The sequence below is a fragment of the Microtus pennsylvanicus genome, chromosome 15 (genome assembly GCF_037038515.1).
Source record: "Microtus pennsylvanicus isolate mMicPen1 chromosome 15, mMicPen1.hap1, whole genome shotgun sequence".
Lineage (NCBI taxonomy): Eukaryota > Metazoa > Chordata > Mammalia > Rodentia > Cricetidae > Microtus > Microtus pennsylvanicus.
The window spans coordinates 18,555,376-18,570,594 of NC_134593.1; positions in this window are offsets into that span (position 1 = coordinate 18,555,376).

Consider the following 15,219-nt stretch of genomic DNA (forward strand, 5'->3'; position numbering starts at 1 on the left):
TCCATAGACACAACTCAATTCTATATACCTTAAATTATCTCTAGATGATGGGTAATACCCAGGAATTGTAGACATCACATACATAGCTGGTAAGGGGATTATTCAAACAACGGTGGCAGGAAAAAACTCTGTTCATATGGACTTTTTATTTTCTTTTTGGGGTTTTCATTTGGCACTTAGTTGAAGCCATGGACATCAGTCCTTAGATTAAGAGAGCTTCCACTATGCAATAAACCAGATTCCTGGACCACGAGTCCAAGTTGTTGTCTTTCTGCTTCTCCGTGTTCCCCTTGGAGGAGGCTGAAGATCTAGAGCAGGTACGGCCACAGGTGAAAGGGTCCTGGAGTCAGGAGTCACAGCCTAGGTCAAAGTTCCTTCATTGCCCCACATTGCTCTGTGGTATGAGAAAGGAGTAGACTTGAACTTTTGTGGCCACTCAAGTCTGAGGATTGGGGGTCCTTGTTTGAGCAGGGACACCACTCTGACCCTTTCCACGATCAAGCCTGTCTATCCTCCTGTGTCCGGAAATGTGACACAAAACAGTCAGAGCTCTTGTAGAAATCTGAAAACAATATGCTCCCAACATTTCCCTGAGTTTTGTAACTTTTATAATGATAACTATTTATAGAAGCCTTTTTTGGGGGGGTCAACCATGATTGGTAGAGACTTTTGAGGCTTTAAAAAACTTCACCTAAATATTGATGAGTCATTCTAGTCTTTTTTAATCGTTAAATGATCAAGAAGACTGATAACTTACTTATTATTTTATAGTTTTGCTAATGTCATTTGCTCATTTTAAATTTGTTGTTGTGTGAGTTTGCACATTTATGAATTATTTTTTTAAAAAAGTCCCGAGAGTCTTACTGTATAGCCCAGGCTGATCCAAACTCCTGCCTCAGCCTCATAAGAACTGAGATTAAAGGTATGTGTCCCCTCACTTAGATCTGAACTCATATGGATTCCATTTGTGATTTTTATCTGCCCTTGATTCTGACTATGTCCCTTTAATCTTTTGACAAATGCCTGGCCCAGTCTCGAGAGTTGACTAAACATAATTAAATGGCCTCTTGCTATTTCTTTACCTCTCTCCCCACCACTCCCTTTTTCTCGTTGGCTTTCAGGGGAGCAGTACTACCGAGTCACCCCAAACATCAACAGTTCAACAGTGGAGGTCACTGCTGCTCTTCCAACCTCCCTATGCTTGTCTGTAGAGACTGCGCTAGACAGACATTGGCATTCCTTTATTTTGTCATTCCTGTCGGCCTTCCCTCTTTCAGTACTTGTTTTTCATGATGCAATTTAGAAACTATGAAATTCCGACAACAGAGAGTGAATAAATACGTTCTTTTAGAGGGATTAAGTATTTTTCATTCCTCCAGGAAAGTTACAAAGAGTAAAGTATCTCTCCAGAAACATGAGAAATGACTAAGAGATTTCTCAGAAATTGCTGGAAGCTTCTTTAAGTTGGATGTGATAAGCAACGTGGTGAATTCAAACATGGGACAGAAAAACACTTCCCGGGTTGTGATGGTTCCTTTCTGTTGACAACTTGACCCAATCTACACCCCTCTGGGAAGAGTCTCAATGAAGAGACTTGTCTCGATACTGTGTGGGTATGTCTGTAGGGGACTATCTTGATTATACTAACTGAAGTGGAAGACCCTACCTACCCAATGAGGGCACACCATTTTCACAGGTAGGACTGTGGACGAGATGGAAAGGAGAGGTGAGCCGAACACGAGCAAGAATGTGTGCCAACACGCATTCTCTCTGTGTTCCTGACTGCCTGTGGCTGACTGGCTCAGGATCTGGCCATCCTGACTCACCCCTCAATGACAGACTGTAACCCGAAACTGTGGGATAAAATAAATCCTTTCTTCCCTCAAGCTGCTCTTGTCAGAGCAGTTGGAAAGAAAGCTACGATACTAAGAAAAAAAAAAGCCACACAAAATAAAGCAAGTGGAGATGTTAAATGGCATTTATCAGCACGTCTGAGAAGTCTGTTGAGTCCCAGTTCCCTTCCGTGGCTTTTGTCGATGGTGTGACTGTTGATATTCTGATAGAAACTTGTCTCGAGGGTGCTGCAGTGTGTGCCCAAATAGGCTCTTCCAAAGGAAGACCTAGAGATTTCTCCTCAATGCCACTAGCACATAAACTAGATTGGGTGAGATACCAGGTTGGGGCTTCTGATGTGTGGGACTGTTGAGAAATGGGACTACCTTTGAGCTACAGGCTTCATGGGCTTGCATTGTGTCATTCCCAAGACAGCACAAGTGAGACAAGGAAAGTGAGGTTCAGGGGCTCAAAGGGCAAACTTGGAATCACTTTACCCTTTGGGTGTGTTCACACATGTGCACACAGGCATGCCTCTTGAGTGGGAGTCAGAGGACAGATGAATCTTGGCCCTCACTTTCTACCTTATTTGAGGCACTCCTTGTTTTCCCATGGGCCAAGCGAGGTTAGCAGACACACGAGCTTCAGCTGATTGATTCTCCTGTGACCTCCTTTCTCTTAGGAGGGCATGCTGGGGTTATGGGCATCAGTCTTACTGTTTCTGTGTTTTATGTGGGTTCTGGAGACCCAAGCTCACGAAGTCATCATGATGCAGCAAGATCTTTGCCTACAGAGCCATTTCCTCAGCTGGGCTATGACTTGTATTCCTAGAGGTTTCCCTGCTGGCGAAATAAGACTGTGTGGAAAACCGGGCAGCTCTGAGAGTTCAGAAGAGGCAGCCCTTCTGCGCAGGAAGAAACCCTAGACCCAGAGGTCAACCCACTGGCCAGCACAGGCTGGACCTGCTTCCTGGTACACAGAAGGTGACTCAGAAACTCATCTTGCTCTTGGGATGTTTTGAAAGGCGAGCGATATGACAACAGACTGAGAACTACGCGAAAGAAACTGCATTCTTCCCTTTGAAAAAATGAATATTTTTAATTTCCCTTGAATGACTCAAATACGAGCTTGAGATTCTCCTAATTTTCTCAGTTTTCTCACCCCAATCACCTTAAATCACCACCCACGAGAAGAAATGCGGTTCGAGCCTACGCCTGGAGTAATGCCAATTCAATCCTCTACACTGCATCTTTAAGACAATTTAAAATATCATTTTATGAATTTCCCAAATATCTAAAATTTTCAAAACACTTAGGTTATTAGCAATTGCTTTGAACAAGTCATACTTCCCTCCAAAATACCTGAAATGTCACCTTTCATCTCCTGGTTTCCCTGGTCACAGCAAGGCATATCAGGGATGCTCAAGCCTCAGTATAGATATCACAGTGACATTGGGACAGCGCTCTTAACCTTCCTGATGATGCAACCCTTTAATACAGCTCCTCATGTTGTGCTGACCCCCAAGCACAAAATTATTTCATTGCTACTTTATAATTGTATTTTGCTGTTGTTATGAATTGTAATGTAAATATCTGATATGTGTCCTTAAGAGAGTCACAACCCACAGGTTGAGAACTGTTCCATTAGGTGACTAAGAAAGTTGTTTTCCTCTATGCTTTGGTTAGGATCTATATTTTGTACCCCAGTTTTGTAGCTGCCCCATTTCTATGTTTATGTCCCTACAACAACGAGGCCTCGAGGAAGAAGAATAAGCCATTCAGCCGTCCAGCCAGCACACACACACACACACACACACACACACACACACACACTGAACTCTTTCCCACTTCCCATCCAGGCCCATCTGTCTCTTCCCTTGAAAAGTCTGGAAGTAGAGACCTGCATTCCACGTGTAATAATTAGCGTGATGAATGATTCAGAGAAAAAAGGCATGGCTCAGGACCTAGCCGCCTTGAATATCTGTATCATTTCCACACAGGAAATCCATATGCTCGTACCGTACTTGTTATTGGCGGGAGGTGATCTCCCTCCTGCTCTTCCATGGTGCTGAGAGCATGACCGTGGGTATCAAGGGTTGGGCATGTTCAGAAAAAGCGTAATCAGACACCACGAAGCTCATGGGTAATTGTCACTCATCATTCTTCCCGGAAAGGAAGAAAGTCTGCGGAGGCTTTGCCTTTAGTCATCTTCAGCCACGGTTGACTGTGTTGAAACAATGCCAGACTGAGCATTGATACCAGGTGCCTGTCCAAGCAGAATCCAATGTCACACCTGCAGATAGAGGGTACGATTACATCATGTGTCAGGCCCGAGCACCACAAATGACTCTCTGCTTCATCTCAAATAACATTATAATTTACACTTGGAGACTCCAGACTATGCAGTCTTGGCCAAATGAAAGTTTTTGCAGCCAAATACATCAAACTCAATATATTTTGCTTTACCGATGCGATTATTATTTTTTTTAAGTTGCATGTAATTAAATCTATCAAGGGCATTTTTTTTAAAAAAAAGTATCTGTCCTGGAAGAGGCTTAGAGACATTTGACTGTCAGTTATGAAGATGCCATAGAGTTTTGTGCTGGGAACCCAAAGAAAGAATAAAAGGGCCCCAGTGTGTAATGGAAAAGAAATGAGAACTCACAGATGAAAGGGTCCACAATGAGGGCCTTTGTTTTATAAAAATGTCATAGCTACGAAGGTGTAAGTGTGGAGCTGGAGAATTACTTCAGACAAAAATGAAAACCCTCCCAATTTAAACATTTTCCCAGATCTGGGACACAACCTGCAATAATCCTCGCTGAACCTTCGGGAAGGCTGCGTGGGGATTTCAACACCTCCTCACCCCAGCCATTCGAATTTTCACCTTTGCACTTTGGTGCACTGGTGGGCTTCATGGTGTTGCTTGTTTGCACTTTGACCCACTTACTGGGAAGCTGCTGTGTGCTCTGAATACTGCTGCAAATGTCTGCATGAACAGAGAAAGAAAACAGCGTCCTCCTGTCCCCGTTCTCCCCACCAACGTCCTCAAGGCCTGGGAGGAAATGTCCCTCTGGCTACTATTTGGCTTTGGGGCTTACTCTAGAGTTCCAGTGTTCTCTGTGGAATGGCCTTAGCAGTTTGTATTTCTCAGAGAAGCTCATTATGTTTAATGTTGATAGATAGAAGCTTTTGTAATCTTGGATCTAGTGGAGGGGTTTCCAAGAGCCCCAACGAAAATACCTCCCTCTTAACTCTGCCTTAACCTCATTTCCATGACATTTTAGGGAATCTTTAGTCTTGAAGTTGCTTGCCAAGTCCTTGCACAGCCTAGAGTTTGACCTGACACTGGGGACACAAGGAAATGAATTGATGACAGACACATGACATGGATCAGGCTGGGATCAGAGGGTCTGGGCTCCTTGATGGAGAAGCTGCAGCACCCAGAAGTTCAGCATGTTTGTTATCTATACTGGGGCAGGCAGGCAGGGTTATTGCACACACCTGAACAAGGTGGTTGGTTATTACATACAGCCAAACAAGGCGGCAGGGTTACTCTATAAGCTGAACATGGAGGCAGGCGTATTACACAACTCTGTGGTAACAAACACTTCTTGTTTCCATGGTTTCCAACTGGTGTTCCTCGCTGGCATCTTGTGCTGGTTACTGTATTAGTCACCCTTCTCGGCTCTTTGACAAAATATCAGACAGAAGCAACTTAAGGAAGGAAGGAGGGAAGGGTTTACCATGGTTCTTGCTTTAAAGGTAAAATTCTTTGTACCCGAGATGTCGTGGTGGCAAGAGCATGAAGGGGCTAGTCATGTTATGCTCGCAATCCAGAAGCAGCAAGCAGACCGGGCGGGGACGGGGGGCGGGGGGACTGGGCATGAAAACTAGGAAACCTTAAAGCCCATCCCAAGAACCCACTTCATCCAGTGAGGGCTCACCTCCTAAAAGGTCCCACAGCCTTCCCGAACAGTGCCTACTAGACACGTGCTCAAACATGTGAGTCTGTGACAGGGGTCCACAGTAGTTTCTTCAGCTGGTGACGGCTGGTACTGTGGCTTGATTTAGTGTTTGTCTTCTGTACCAAATGTCTTCTCCTCCATCCAGGCCGAAGGAACAACGTCTACTCTATACAAGTCGTCCTTGTGGAAGAAGCAGGAGGAAGAAACAGGAAGTTGTTCTTCTGCACAGAGTCACGGCTTCTCTTAGTTCACAGGGCCTCACACGACTATGGCCCAGAGAGCTGTATTCTGCCTATTGGGAGCCACTGAAGGTCTCAGGGTGATATGTATGCCATTGTATAAGAAGCTGAAGAACTGGGAACTATTTATCCTAGCACGTCATTCTTATTTCTTTTCTCACCCAGATTTGTATAAATACCAACTACATTCAGCCTTAAAACTCAGAAGTGGACAGAAAGATGAACAATTTCTTAAAATCCTCGGTATGTATGTATCCATGTCTAGTTCTGGTCTGTATACTGAATGTTAATTAATTTTCCAATCATGCGATATCAAGCCAGTCAAATATGCTAGCGTGGATTGTAGACTGGCTCTTGAAACCTCCCCTTGGCTGAGGAGCAATTGACATGATGGCTGCTTCAGGAAGAGTCAGTTTTCCTAAGGGATGAGACCCCTAACAGTCTGCTCATGCTCAGTGGATAGCCCTGTACCCAAGCATGTATGAGTAGTGCTAACTGATCTCAGTGAGTCCAAAAAAGAGAAAATGACGTTAGGAGGGAGAAGTGGCGGGGACATCAGGGAGGAACTGGAGGAGTAGAGTGTGGGGTGGATATGATCGATGTATGTGTGTGTATGTATATATGAATGAAATTCGCAAAGACTGTATACAATAAAACTTTTCTCATATATGCCATATCTTATAAAACTTAGTTCAGGTCTGCCATGGTGGGCTGAAGAAAATTATTTACCTGTGACTTTTTTCTTTGGAGTAGAAGTTTTAATAACTTTTTTCTTGTTGATATTTAGTGCATCTATTAGGTCTCATCACTGGGATGGGCAAATGCTTGTGTTTTCCTCAGGCTCCACTTTACCTGGCGGGGCTTCAGATGCCAGCATAATTCAGACAGACATTCATTCACACGTAGTGACAGGAATTTCCATGTTCCATGCAACTGGACCCTAGAAGATGCTGGCATATTCATCTCTGATGGTTAGCTCCAGGCTCCCCGAGCCACTGGGCCACTCAGGAATACTCTGGATCACGCCCAAGACTTGGTGGTATTATTTCCGCTTTCTGGTCACAGTTTAGCTAGGCTAATGACTTTCTGACTTCTTACAGCAACTCCAGCAACTTTAGTCAAACAAGATCTCCTTGCTTTGTGCAGTATGTGGCTTCATGGGAATGGAATGAGGGTAATTCTTAAAGATTTCTAGAAACTTCTGAGCTCAATGGTCCATGGAGTTTGGAGATGAACCTAGATGTGGTGACTTCCCTGACTGCTATCTTGGGTGCCACCAAAAGCAGATCTAGTCCTCCTAACTGGAATTTGCTTGGGATAGATCACCTGCCGTGAGCTCCTCCAATGGAAACTACCCAGCCAGTAAAGCCCTCCGGGTTCTACCTTCGGCAGTGTGTCCACAGAATTTTTGTTTTCCTCAGAATGGGCTCCGCTTTGCCTGGCAGGGCTTCAGATGATAACCTGCTTCACAGTGTTGCACAGTGACGCCGTCATGGTGGCAGCCTAGAGGAAGCTTTTCAGATCCAGAGTGGAGTACGTAAGACTTTGCTTGGCTCTGCCTCCATCTCTCCTTCTCTCCACCCTCTATCCACTTCTTCACCAAATCCCTGTGACAGGTGTCAAATCTCACATCCATCCCTCCTTGTTCTCTTACTGCCCATTCCAGGAAAGGGCCCTCTCTTCTCTTGCTAACTTCCTTCTTTCCTCCAGGTGAGTAAACTCCCCCAGGCAGGTCACGCCGGTCCTTTCCTGCTGTGACTTTGGCTCTTGCTGCCACTAATTGGCACTGCCCACTCACATCAGTGTCTTGGGGCAGAGAAGTAGCCCTGTTCGTCCCTCTCTTTCCCACCATGCTCTCCCATTTGTACTGTTCCTGCTGAAGAACACCAAAGCACTTGGAATGTAAACATGCCCAACCAGGCTATGACGCACACATTTGAAAAGAGTCAATGACGTGCAGGTTCTTTAGGGTTGCTTGGTGCTCGCTCACTCGAGTTCCACCGCTCTGTACTGAATGCTCAGTGTATGTGGTTTTATAGTAGAGGCAGCGCCCGGGCTCTTCAGAGGAGAATGGCGTGGTTTATTCATCAGTTTTTGTGAATTTCCCCTTGATTTCTAAGAGCAGTTTAGATTGGAGTGATCCTTTACAAGTGTATAGCTCTGGCTGTATCAAGAGGGAGAGGATCATAGAAGCAATAATTTGTCTGCTGAATAATACACAACCTGGCCCTATGATTCTTCTCGAGTCCTCGGCATTAGGGCATCTCACAGGACTCAGTGACAATCTTGTGTAGAGCGTGAGCCCTCTTTGCGGCAGGTGCCACCTCCCATCCCCTTTCCCCAGGATTGCTCAGGAACACAGGTGACACCCCACTGAGGCTGCTGTTCAGTCTAAAGCCACCTGTGAAGATCCCACTCTGTTATTAACCCCTCCTCTTCCATGAAGGATTGGCATCGAGATGATTGTCCCTCTTTACACTAGAGACAGTTCTGGGTCCCCAGACCACAGAACGAAGCCACACTGCCACCTGAAGTCAGAAAAGGGTTGTCCCCCATGTCTAGAGGACTTCGTGTGTCTAGCTTCACAGTGAGTAAACAGGGATAGGGGCTGGAGTAACTTACCCTAAGTTCCACGGTCTGGATATGTCGGAATCATGATCGGAATCTAGCATTTATTCCTGATGCCTTCCCATAGCTCTGCACAAAACTAGCTGCTCCGAGGCCTTTGGGAGCTGGCATAGGTAGGCATAAATTTCTGATCCCACCACAAAAATAGCTTTTAAGTATTTTGGAGATACCTCTATGCTCTAAGTATTTTTTTAATTTAATTTAATTTTGTATTTTGGTACTTGGAATTGAACTCGGGCCCTTAAAGATGCTAGGTCAGCACTCTACCACTGAGCTATAGTCCCAGCCCTGTATTTATTATTACATTTATTTATTTGTGTGTGCGTGTGTGTGTATGTGTGTGTGGTGTATGTATGTCTGTGTGTATCTGTATATGTTTGTGTGTGTGCTTGTGCCTGTGGATCAAAGAAAAAGGACAATTTCTGGGATTCCTTTCCAGCAAGTCTTAAGATTTGGTGGCAAACACATCTACCCTGAGTGATTTTACTAGTCCTGATCTTTTTATTTTTTTTAAATAAACTTCCCAGGTTAATAAACTTCCCAGGTTGTTTCAATAAATTACAATCAGACAACTTTGTGTTCACACTGAGAACAGTGGCCTCAGTCTTTCCTAGTCTTGTTTCTTTACCTGCTCATCCTGTTTGCTGCCCCCACACAAAATGAAAGCAGTTAGGGCTGGAGAGATGGCGCAGTGGTTGGGGTACTTGTTACTCTTGCAGAGGACCTGGGTTTGATTTCTACAACCGCATGGCATTTAAAGCCATCAAAAACCTCAGCTCTAGGCGACTCAACACCCTTTCCTGACATCTACAGGCACCAGGTACCCATCTGATATACTGACATATGTACAGGCAAAACTCTCACGTACGTAAAATGAAATTAATTGATTAATTAAAATAAGGACAATCATGTGCCCAAATAAAAGCAAAATCTATTATCAGCTGAGGCAATGCTTAGGGTGTGACTCCTGTCGTGTGGTCGCTCCGTCAGCTCTGACCTCCAGCAGGGCTTGAGGCCGCCTTTCCCATCCATCCCTTACTAGTCATGAGTGGTTCTTTGTGGCTAGTTCTTATGGAGACTATAGGAAGAACCTCGCAGCCTGAGAGGTCTGTGAAGGAGACCCAATCACATACATGAAATAACTCAAGAGTGAGGGGAAAACCAGTTGGTAATAAATCCTGAGTCAGATACAGGTGGTCGAGAAACCCAGAGAGAGGCAACCATGGTGGGGATCAGGGAAGGCAGGCGCAGCTCAGAGGTGAGACAGTTTGGTTGGGAAGCATCAGTCAGGTCTCAAAAGTGTGATGGAAGGTGAAAATGTGTAGCAGGAATGAGAACAGCCGAGTGCCACTCCGTCCGAGGCCAGCTTGTGACTCCCAGGGGGCCATTCTCCATTATGGGCATGCATCTCTTGAGCTTTTGGAAACAAAAGTGAAGAGAGAGCCAGAAATTCTAAAGGTATCCCATATAAATTAATATAAAGTGTGTGTGTGTGTGTGTGTGTGTGAGAGAGAGAGAGAGAGAGAGAGAGAGAGAGAGAGAGAGAGAGAGAGAGAGGAAGACTTGTTGGAGACTAACATGTTGGGAAACTGAGTCTGAGGAGGTAGTGAGCAACGTCACAAATAACGATGGGTTGGGGGAGAGGTGCTGTGATCACACCTTGAGCCCCCCCAAACCTGAAGGACTTGGTGGTGCTGACTGGGCTGTGTGTTTGGGGTGGGTGTATAGCGCAGTAGAGACAGCATATCAGAGGGCCCGGGGCCCGGAACAGGGCAGGACCCTGCGGTGCACTGACGAGCAGCTCTGCTGACTTTTGACTTTGTGCCCAGTGGCATTTTCTTTCCTGCTCCATTGGCCGAGTTGGTTTTGGATGTGAGACGTGTGTTTTATTTTCCCTTGAAAACAAACTCTACATCACTGATGTGCCGCTCAAAAATGTTTGTGTTGAATTCCTGCCTCTGAGCCAGGGTCTGTGACTCAGATGCTGTGCGTTTCCAAACTCTCTCAACACAATTTCACATAAAAAAAAAAAAGAGACACCTTGCAGTAGGCCAACTCTGCTAAAACCAACTGCCTTGTATCACTAATATGTAGCTGGATTGATTCATGGCTGAGTATCTGCAAAGGCATGGATAATCATCTTTGTTTGTGAATTCTTTATTAACATGGAGATAAATGTTATCATAAATTTGAACCTTTTCTATTAAGAGCTAAATTTTTAGTCTTTAAAATTCCCTTCCAGAATACTTGATAGCATGAGACTCAGGGTTCTATGGCACTTTCCCAATTGGACACAGTTTGAGGTGGGTAATTTTTTTTTTTTTTGGTCTCCATTTTCTTTAAGCGAGATGATAAACACTTAATGAGAAGATGGGACTTATGGAAAGCAGCCAGAAGAGAATAGCATTCTCCTGAAGGAATTCCACTTCAGATGCCTTGCTGGAAAAGGAACCCTCGACTCCTGCCCCCTTCGCCTTTTGATGATGGTTTTAAAAACTGTGAAAACAGAGAAAGCCAAGTGTGTGGTCTTTGGCAATTTCATAATAGTCTGTGCGGGAGACAGAGGGGGTGGTGGATTGCTGGAAAGAAATGATTAGCTTTTTCTTTACGATGACAGAAAACAGTTGCAACTGAAAAATGTGAGTGGTTCCGCAGCCCTCCCTTTTGGCAAAGCGTTAGGTCACCACTCCGTCCAGGTGCTGCTTTCAGTAAAGACCTGGAAAAGTCGCACCCCTAGAGACGTCCTCAGGGTGCAACTATTGTCAGCTGGGAGAAACTTGTCGAATTAATGAGGCTTGGAGGAAAAGGCTCCAGGATTTTTCTTCAGGGGAATTGCAACTCATTTCCTACCTAGTTCAAACACCTCTGTCCTAGTCCCCGGAGCATAGAGTATGGATTTCCCAAGCAGAGCTGAAGGAGACCTCGGCATCCTGGTCACCAACAGTATCTGCATCATTGCTTCGCGTTATCTCAGGAAGCAGCAGGCTTGCTGATCAGAGGGCCTCTCTGCGCACACAGCCGCTTAATAAAAGCAGACTCTAATCAACCCCCACCCTCACAATGGACTAACGGTTCCGACTTTTTCTCTCTTTTTTTTTTAAATCTTTCCCAAGGCTGGTTTTTATTAGGTAGAAATTTAGTGAGGCCGCCTGGAGCTGAACTCTGAACTAACTCCACCTCTTCACGAATGTGTGTGGCTTGGTGTCCTTTCCTGTATTCGGGACATGGAGTGGGAGCCACAGACAGCAGAGGCCTCGCAAGGTGCTGGCAATGCTGTGTGTCCTGGACCACTTCAAATTCCCTTTTCAGCACAGCGCTAGGTGTGGGCCGTGCACAGGTGTAGACAGCGATATTGTCCTTGACTGTTCAGGCGCTGTGAAGACAGATGTTGCCCTACTCATCAGGCGAGGTGTTCAGAGCGAACTATAAACAAGGCTTCTTAAGCTTCCTGTTCTTGACCCGTCTACCCCTAAGAATCAGTGTGTGAAGATGAAGTTCCATGGGACCACCTATGCACCTTCGGAGGCACAGCGGTTCTTCCATTTTAGATTTTGAGCAGGGTTTCTCACCGAACCTGGAGCTCAGTAGTTCAGTGAGACCGACCAGCTAGCTCCCCCGGGATGCTCCTGTCTCCAAGCACAAGGACTATGGGTACATGCTGACACACCGAGACTTCCTATGTGGATGCTGCAGACTGAACTCAGGTCCTTACGCTGGCATGCCAGCCACTTCGCCTACTGAGACATTTCTCCAGTTCCTCTCATGAGAAATTTTTACATGACACCAGGTATGCAGATCTATAAAATGGGTATGCAAACCAAACATTTACTAATAATAGATCATAAGGACATTTGTCTTAAAAAATTCTTTGGTATGCATGGTGGGATGAGAAAATTAACTTCTGACGGTGGTCCTCCACTTCTCTCTCTCTCTCTCTCTCTCTCTCTCTCTCTCTCTCTCTCTCTCTCTCACACACACACACACACACACACACAATTTTAAAATATAATTTTACGTAAAAATTAAATCTCAGCTGAATGTTTGATACCGCAGGCCACGGCACTGTCAAAGTTTTCTTGTGGTTGTCCCATGTCTTTATTTTGTGGTTATCCCATGTCTTTATTTTATAGCGGTCGATTGTGGAGAATGCAGCCTTCTAGACTTCAAATGGCAGAAATACTTTTAGAAACATTACGAAATTGTTGAAAATTCCATCTTAATCAAAGCTAAATATTATTTAATATTTTTAACAGAGTGAAAATCAATAGCTCTACTTGCATGATGAGGAATGTGATGGGAAAATGTGAAAAAAAATATCATTCTTCATAGATGAACCATCGCATTTTTACAAGAACACCTTGCATGCTGAGTAAAACAAACAAACGAACAAAAGAGACCAAACAAACTGCAGTTCACAACACGCAGGCATCTGGAGTCTAAGCAGTCCTCATTCACGCTGCATGGGGGATGGCTTGAACGGGGCAAAGTATATATGGTTTTATGTTCTGAACCAAGGCTGTGGTGAGGCGGTGCTGTGCAACACTGGAGGGTGATGCCAGGAGCACCTTGGGTACCTTGTATGTTTGATTTTGAATTATTTACTGGTCATTTTCCAATCAGAAGCCTTTCACTTCCACCTATTTTTGTGTGTGTGTGTGTGTGTATGTGCACATGTGTATGCATATGCATGTGTGTATGTATGTATGCATGCATGCATGTGTATATATGCGTGCGTGTGATTCTCTACAGTATGTAACCCTCCCACAGGGTCAGGACCCACAGGTTTTTTTTTTATTGATTTTATTGAGCTCTACATTTTTCTCTGCTCCCCTCCCTTCCTCTCCCTTCCCCTCCCTTCCCCTCCAACCCTCTCCCATGGTTCCCAGGCTCCCAGTTTACTCAGGAGATCTTGTCTTTTTCTATTTCTCATGTAGATTAGATCCATGTATGTCTCTCTTAGGGTTCTCATTGTGGAGGACCCACAGTTTTAAAAGTCGGCCCTCCAGGGTTGATGAGATAGCTTAGAGGGCAAAGGTATGGTTGCTAAGTCTGATGATCTGAGTTCGGTTCTGAAGACCGACATGGTAGAGGGCCAGAACTGACTCCCGAAGCTGCCCTTTGACACCCTCTCACACTCCGTGGTACACATGCACCTGAGCACACAGACTCACACTCAAACGTCACTCAAATAATTAATTTAAAAACAAAGTCGTTGAGCTCCAACAAACTGCGACATTTGCGGGATGTTTGACAACGCTAAAGTATATCCACAGTCGGTTGATGTGTCTTGATGGCCCTGCCAGGACACAAGACCTAAACACCAGGTAGGTGAGGCAGCCCAAGGACACTGCCTCAAGTCCCCACGAAGGAGGGACCCTCTAAGTCTCTTTGTACATCACATCCCAGGAGACCTCGTGTGGCTGCAAAACCCACAGCTGTGTTGTATCTGCTGCCTTCTCCTTGGAAATTGAACAATATTGTGCATTCGGTCCCGATTCTCTCAGATGAGTCATGGTCAGAAAGCCTCTACCGCGGTTCCGCTGGCACCTACTCGCGGATGTCTGTGACTTTGAATCTTCATCCTCCGTAGCTTCAAGACTCTGCTCTTGTGATGTAGGTCGATTCCTCTGCAGTTCCGGAAAATTATCAGCAATATAAACCACCTGCATCTTTGTTCTCTGGGAATGATTACGCTGAAGGCTGGGGTTTGGGATTCTTCTGCTGTGACAGATTCTTCTGCAGCCATGAATAAGGAAGAAGAGAGATGTCCAGGAACTCAGCAGAAAAATCCTTCCCAGCACTGACTTAAACAAAGAACATCCTTAATTCAACCTGGTCATTGTAGAAACCCTAATGGGGGGGCAATCCAAATGGGAACAGCGAGGTCCTGTGTTGGAGAGGCACTTTGGAAAAATGATGTTAAGAGAGAGACCTAGGCTGTGGGGAAAATGGTCCTGGCTACTCCTACTTGGATACCGAATTGCTAGGCGATGGATGAAGCACAATCATCCAGAGATAGTGGTAGGAAGAACGTGGCATGGCTGGGCATGGACCAGAGCATCATGAGACACGCCATGGGCCTTTGGTGCATGAAGGGAATGTGTTTCTCGTGAGAAAACCCTGGATAAAGGACACATGTCTTTAGGGAGGACGTGATTACTGTCTAGATTAATCTGCTTTCTTAGAGAACTCATTGCTAACCACCTCTCCACAAAGGCGTCCTACATCCCCCAGTGACACTGTATTTTTTGGACTTTGAAGCTTCTTTGAAGCTCCCTTCTGGACCTGCCTGACTACAGTGACTTCCTAATAACATACGTGTGCTTTCCACCTCAGTCCCAGACGGTGGGGAGGACTGTGTCAGGTTCCCCCTAGAATCTCCCTTCCTTCCCTGGTACCAGGCTCTAAGGAGTGGTCCAAATGTTTGCTCGGTTGAGCCATTGCCCATCCCTGGGAGTTCCCCATCCAGGCCAGACAGAAGATCCAGGCCAGACAGAAGGATGAAAGGACCGGGACAAATCGCACCACCTCCCCCTTGCACAGCACTGTCAT